Source organism: Apium graveolens, chromosome 3 (assembly GCF_009905375.1).
Source record: "Apium graveolens cultivar Ventura chromosome 3, ASM990537v1, whole genome shotgun sequence".
NCBI lineage: Eukaryota > Viridiplantae > Streptophyta > Magnoliopsida > Apiales > Apiaceae > Apium > Apium graveolens.
The window spans coordinates 120733937-120740745 of NC_133649.1; the positions used below are offsets into that span (position 1 = coordinate 120733937).

Genomic DNA, 6809 nt, shown 5'->3' on the forward strand with positions numbered 1-6809 from the left:
TGCAGAATTAATAAAACAGATATTCAATTAAAACATTCGAATATGGCAACAGGTACAGACACACGCGCAAACGCGCTGCAACGCCGCCCTACCTCTCGGAAAATCCGAGAGGCGACAACATATAATAGAAGAAACACAGTTGAGGACATACATATACATACGCACAGCAAACGCACATATACACCGAAGAAACAAGGGAAAGAAAACGGCGAGAGAAAAGGAACAGGGTAGAATTAGGGATTTTATTTTGTCTTGTCTTTTCTCTTTTTTTTTTGTTTTTATCCTATTTCCTGTTATGGGGTTATAAATTTAACGGTGTATGTGTGCAAAAACTTAGCGAAATGATATCAAAATAATTTCTAAATTTTATAAATATTTGAAAACTAATAAAACTCAAGTCTCAAAATTTCAAAAGTATTTTTAAAACGCTCAACATACCCGAAATTAACAGTTTAATGTATGAACTTACAGGTGGATCTAATCCGGAAATTCCCGGAACAATTTTTAAAATTCCTGAAATATTCCAAACTTAATAAAATAAAAATTTTCGTGATTTTTGAAATATTTTGGAATTAAATACTGATTTTATAATTAAATGAGATCAGAAAATCGTTTAAAATTAAATAATAAATAAAATATTGATTTCCAAATTTTATAAATCCTTAAAAATAATAAATAAAGTTATAGAACAACAAAAATAATTTTAGAAACAATTTTAGAATTTATAAGAATAAATATTCAATAAAATCACTTTAAAAATGAATTAAGTTAATACGGCTCGATAGTTAATTATAAAATCAATCTTCGCGTCCAATAAATCACAAACAATTGATAATACAGCAACACATAGCTGACAGAACCATCACACATTTTATTTACTAATAATTCGATAATTATATTTACATATCGGATCCGAAAATAGGTTACTTAGTCGCTAAGTAACTAAAAAGACGATATATTTTTAATATCAGAATTGAATAATTATCAAAATAGAGATTCTTATAAAATACTTTATACAAAAATGAGGTAATAATGTCTCGCCTTTTGAGAATATGAATTTTTATCGGTATATAAAATGATTAGCGTATCGAAAATTTCATACCGGGACTCGTACATGTCGAACCGTACCCTAGATCGAGAAAGTCAAAACATGAAAAGTGTTCACAATTATCAGATTAGGTTAGGAAGGAGTTTTCGGAAGAGTTTCGGGTTGTAAAAACACAAAAACGATTGAAGTGGGACGATTTCTGATTCTAAAAAGTAATTCTATAATTATGTAGAAATAATCATTATTAATTTTATAAATCCTTATAAAATCAAATGATGATCCAAAAATTACCAGAAAAATACCATAAAAATCTAGATTTAATTCTGGATAATTGGAAATTAAAATATCTCAATTTTATCAGAAATAAACATCCAAATATTATTATCCATCATTAAATAATTTACCATAATTCACATAAAATCACATAATAATTATTTATTAATAAAAAAATAATTACATAATATTTCCTAGACGTTACAAGGAGTGTGCTCAACAGTAGTCTTCGTTGGTTCCACTTCTGGTTCCCGCTGCTCTACTTCTTCAGCCCCAGCTTCTTCCTCCAAAACTTGAGTTTGTTCGGTATTTAAAACCTTCCCAGACCCCAAAGTGATTGCCTTCACCTGCTCCTTAGCTTCCCTCTTTCCTGTTACTTCAGTGTCACTAGGTAGTGTACCAGGTTGACTATTTAGCAAGGCATTGACAATTTGTCCAATTTGATTTTCCAAGGTCTTGATAGGAACAGCTTGGCTTTTGCACATAAGCTTCAACTCCTCTAATTCAGATTTTTCATTAGCTTGTTGCAGCTAGAATTGTTGTCTTGGTGCATATTGCGGTTGCTGAAATCCAGGGGGTTGTACTGCTTAGCCGGGTACTGCTGATAAGGCTGTTGAACCGCATTCTGAGCGTTACTCCAGCTAAAACTAGGATGATTGTGATTGTTAGGATGATAGGTAGCCGGCACAGGTTGTTGCGATCACTGAAAGTTGCTCACAAACTGAACTAATTCACTAGAAATAACACACTGATCAGTCTCATGGGCACCAACACATAGCTCACAGACACTAGAGATATGATTAACTCCATAATTTGCCAAAGTGTCCACCTTCATCGTCAAAGCCTTAAGTTGGGCAGCTATAGCAGTTGCTGCATCCAACTCCGGAATTCCTGCTACTTTCCCCTGGGTTAGTCTCTAGAAAGGATTCTGGTATTCATTAGCAGCCATCAGTTCAATTAATTCATAAGATTCATTGTAGCTCTTAGCCCACAAGGCTCCTCCTGATGCTGCATCGAGCATGGGTCTATAAGTAGCACCCAATCCATCATAGAAAAAATAGTTTATAATCATCTAATTAGGCATGCCATGGTGTGGGCACTTCCTTAGCATCTCCTTATATCGGTCCCAAGCCTCACACAGAGATTCTCCAGTTTGTTGAGCAAACTGAGTAAGAGCATTCCTGATTACAGCAGTCTTCGCTATAGGGAAGAATTTAGTGAGAATTTTTGAGCAAGATTTTCCTAAGTAGTGATAGACCCTGGTGGTAGAGAATGTAACCAGTACTTTGCTTTATCCTTCAGAAAGAATGGGAAGAGTCGTAGCTTCATAGCATCTTCAATCACACCATTGAACTTGAAAGTGTCGCAGATCTTGATGAAATCCCTAATGTGCATGTTGGGATCTTCTGTAGGAGAACCCCCAAACTGAACTGAGTTATGTATCATCTGAATCGTGCTTGACTTGATCTCAAAAGTTTTAGCCGAGATGGATGGCCTGATGATGCTTGACTGAATATCATTGATCTTAGGCTCAGAATAGTCCATCAAAGCCTTAGAAATTTCTACTTGATCTCCCATCACTACTAAAACTGGTTCCTCGACTTTCTCTTCTTCCTCTACCTTCTCTTCATCCTCAACAACTTCCCTTCGAACCAGTACAGCTTCTTTATCGGCTTTATCCAGAGTTCTCTTACAAGACCGCGAACGTGTATGCACACACGCTCGCTAGAGTACCTGAAATAAGGTAAGAAAATAGATAAGTAACAATGTCCGAGTCAATGAACTATAATGACCACTGATGAAAAATACATAAACTATAAATTAACACCGAGCCCACGACAGCGGCGCCAAAAACTTGTTAGTCGCTAAACACGCGCTAAAATACACGCAAGTATACGCGTTCGTAAGTAGTATAAGATATAAATCCGATTCATTCCCACAGAGACTGGTTTTGGTTAATTATAGATTATGCACCTATGCAACAATGATATGGTTATTATCAATGCTAAGATGATTAACAGATTGAGATTGTTTATAACTAAGTATTAAACTAACAATTATAACTAAGAGAATAAGAATTATTGAATTAATATATATGACAAACATGAGATTCTAACTTCATTAGATACTTCATTCAATAGCCTTCTCATTCTTAACCTTAGCATGTAATGGTGATGACACTAATCAGATAACACGAAACTAATAAACGCCAACTTTTGTTGCACGAGTACCATACTACCAGACATCCATAAAAGAGATAGAAGCTGAATAGACACCAATTATATTGAGACCATATATGTCTATAGAATTTGACAACATAACGGTTTAACGCATAAGTTATCTATCATGATTACACAAGGCAAGTAAGATGGTTAAAATTACCTACGAATCATGCATAACAATAACACATGAACCTATGCTAGCATGGCGAGTTCTAAATCCTTAAATTCACTTTCACTTCATTAAGAATTAACACACTATCTTATAAATTTGCGATGCTCATAAGATGAATACGCACAACCAATACTAGGATATCATACAATCACCACACACTAAGGCATCGAAACAAATCAACTAAAGAAATCCATAAATAAATCCTCTAGAACCCCACGATAACGATTAGCCTATGATCGGACTCATCATCAACGTGGAATCTAATGAAAACATGGTATAATAAATGTAGTCTTTATAAACGAATAATAAATAAAGTGCAAAACAAGAGTATAGGTTAAATAATAAGAAAACTAGCATCCAATGTTACAACTTAAACAAAAAATCACAAGTTAAAACTAGATCTTCTTCGCCTTGGTTGAATTATGCTAAAATGGTCTTCTTACGCCTTCTTCTTGTGCTCTCATATATATCTCTATAAAAAACGAGCTTATTTATATATATATATAGCAGCCCCATGCAGAGTAGAAGTCTTCTGGATTAAAAGCCCAATAGAATCAGGATTTCTGTTCTCGTCCTGGCGCGGTCCTGCGCTTGACTAGTGCGTGCGCACTGAGTTTCTGGACTTTGGGCGCGGCCGCGCGCTATCACAGCGCGGGCGCTGTTAGGTCACACAACATTGTAGAAGGGGGTTGAATATAGTGTTTATACAATCAAATCGATTTAACACAAGTATGTAACAAAGATCAAGTATATTCAATAAACTCTGTTACAATATGAACTGTTGTTCTCTCTCAGTGATGAACAAATATCACTAAGAGCTGCTAGGTTACAATATATAATCTTCTCGATAATGATTACACATATAGTGTAAACCCTAAGTCTATGTTTATATAGTACACAATTACAAGATAACTTCTAATTGATATGTAATACAATTCTGTCTCCTAAAATATATCAATCATATATCTTCTACAAGTCTTATAGTCCTCTAACTCTTTCCATGCATATCTTCTTTTGTTTTAGTCTCGATCTTCTCCTGTAAATCAACTTCATTCCTTAACTGAAAGTCTTCCCGTACTTAAGTTCTGATATGACCTTAAGTTCTGATATTAAGTTTTGACTTCCAGTAAGTCCTGATTTAAGTAAGTCCTGATTTGTCCTATTATTAAGTTCTAAAAACTAAACACAAATCATATTAGACATGACATCTCAAATATATCTAACAATCTCCCCCAACTTGTAAATTATGCAAAATATACAAGTTTTTAGATTTGATGATGTCAAAAACATTTAAGTACAAATATAAATAAGAGTTTAACTAGATAACTAACTATAACTTATAGTCCTTGTAGCTTTTACCAATCTCACTGAGTCAATCTGAATCCAAAATGATTCTTAACAAAGCTTGATATCAGCTTTTCTTCTTTAATCCTCAGGACTTGAGATAGTGTAGTCTTGACTTGCTTTATCTCTTCATTCTGACTTCCAATCTGGTAGATTGCAGTCCTTAAAGCAGAGATATGGTTTCTTTCTAAACCATCACCCGGTCTTATTACCTTTGGATGAGAAGAATCTTCATTGTAGCTTAGACATTTCTCTTTCAGAATCACTTCAAGTTTAGCAGAATCCTTCTTCATTGGAATCTCACTTCCATCATCTTCAACAATATTAGGAATGAATTCTGTAACCCTAGAACCAGAAATTCTAGCTTTATCTCTTATGGTCTTCAATATGAAATTTGACCATCTCCTGGTAATATCAGACTTTACCTCTAAAAGGTAATGAAAGAATTGAAGTTCTTTCAGTGATTTGTTCAGTACATCTGATTCTAACATTTGATATGTCCTTCCATCTTCAAGAAATAGAATCAGATTTTCCTTGACATTGTGCTTGTCATGAGCATCCAGTATCACTTGAACAGAGATAACCTTATCAAGGTGTTTCTGTGTAACATCTTCAAGAGGTTTATCAGTTAGCAAAAATGGATCTCTAGTAGCAACTTCAACTCCTGTCTTGATTTTAACTTCATCAGAACCTAGTCCAACCATGTCTCTTGGTTCTCTAGCATTTAACCCAATAGTCATGAAAGTAGACAGCAATTGGATTTTCTTTGGATCTGATGGTTTGATATTTTTCCACAGAAGTTTCTTTTTATCAGCTACTTCCATCTAGTCTAAATCAACTTGAGCACTGTCAGAGGTTGATGTCTTGATGACTTTATTAGAACTTGTTCTGTTGTAGTTTGCAGTTCTTCACTCTGAACAACTTGAGCTCTATCAGAGGTTGTCTTTGATTCTTCAGAAATATTCCTTCTTTTCAGAGTTTGAACATCTTTATCTTCAGCAAGAGTATCATTAGTAACTTGAACCATTTTGCACACTGGTTTCATCAGGATTTGAGGAATTTTCATCTCCAGTGGCTTGGTTGGTTCATCAACTTTTCCTTTCCCTTTATCTTTGGGATCAATCTCAGTCTGTGATCTAGTCTTGGGCTTTGATGCCTCGGTATTTGACTTCTCCTTCATCATAATGCCTTTTACCTTAGGCCTTGGAGGTTTCTTTACAACAGAAGTTTTAGACTTTAGATTTGTCTTTTCAGCTTTAAATCTAGCTTCTTCCTCCTTGAGATTTTCTAAATCCATTCCAGGATTATGCTTCAGAAATAATCTTCTAGCAATTTCCTCATCAAGTGTCTGAATCTTGGGATCCTTGTAGTAGACTGTAGTCTGCTTCCCCTTTAGCTTCAGAGTTTGCATAAACTTTTGAGAGTCTTGACTTGCACCTTGTATCTGAACATCAGGCTTTGTCATCAGACTTTGCTCATCATAACTTGATATCAGATTTTGATTATCAGCACTTGCTATCAGATTTTGAGTTTGAGCAGCTTCAGAACTTGTCTTCTTTTGAATAGAATATTTGCTTGCATCAGTAATTAGTTTCCTAAAAGAAACCTTGATGCTGTGCTCTTTACCTTGAACTTGACCTCTACCCTTGCTAGGGTTTCCCTGGTCATCAGCTTCATCATCTTTCTTCTTCAGTACTTGATCATTAGAGCATTTGGACTTAACTATCTTCTCCCCCTTTTTGGCATCATC

General features: G+C 34.8%; 1 non-coding gene across 1 annotated transcript; it reads left to right on the forward strand.

Annotated features, from left to right (window-relative positions):
- Positions 1 to 2403: 2403 nt before the first annotated feature.
- LOC141716198 (small nucleolar RNA R71) lies at positions 2404 to 2510 on the forward strand. The gene has a single exon (XR_012572916.1). It is a non-coding gene; the product is annotated as a small nucleolar RNA R71 (small nucleolar RNA).
- Positions 2511 to 6809: the final 4299 nt, after the last annotated feature.